Raw genomic sequence first — 315 nt, 5'->3', positions numbered from 1 at the left:
TGAGGGGAAAAGAGGGGCCATAACCATGAACCAAAAAAAAGTCTAAGAGTATAGACGGTACAGAAAGGAAAAATAAAGATATATCTTTTTATCGACGGGGAGGCCATGATTGATCTACTTATCTACCCATTTAATCGCCATCCATTAATTTTTCGATTATCTATGGACATATCAATAATCCTTTCGTAATCACTCAATCGTTTAGTCGCCTTCACTATCGCCATCATCACTCACTATCATTATTGCGACTGTGTAGGGCCCAAACCTTGGGGGGGGGCAGAGCCCTTGCCCGGGGCAAGATCCCGAAGCTTGGCA

The sequence above is a fragment of the Penaeus monodon genome, chromosome 21, assembly GCF_015228065.2.
Source record: "Penaeus monodon isolate SGIC_2016 chromosome 21, NSTDA_Pmon_1, whole genome shotgun sequence".
Taxonomy (NCBI): Eukaryota; Metazoa; Arthropoda; class Malacostraca; order Decapoda; family Penaeidae; genus Penaeus; species Penaeus monodon.
This window is presented reverse-complemented; position numbering follows the sequence as displayed.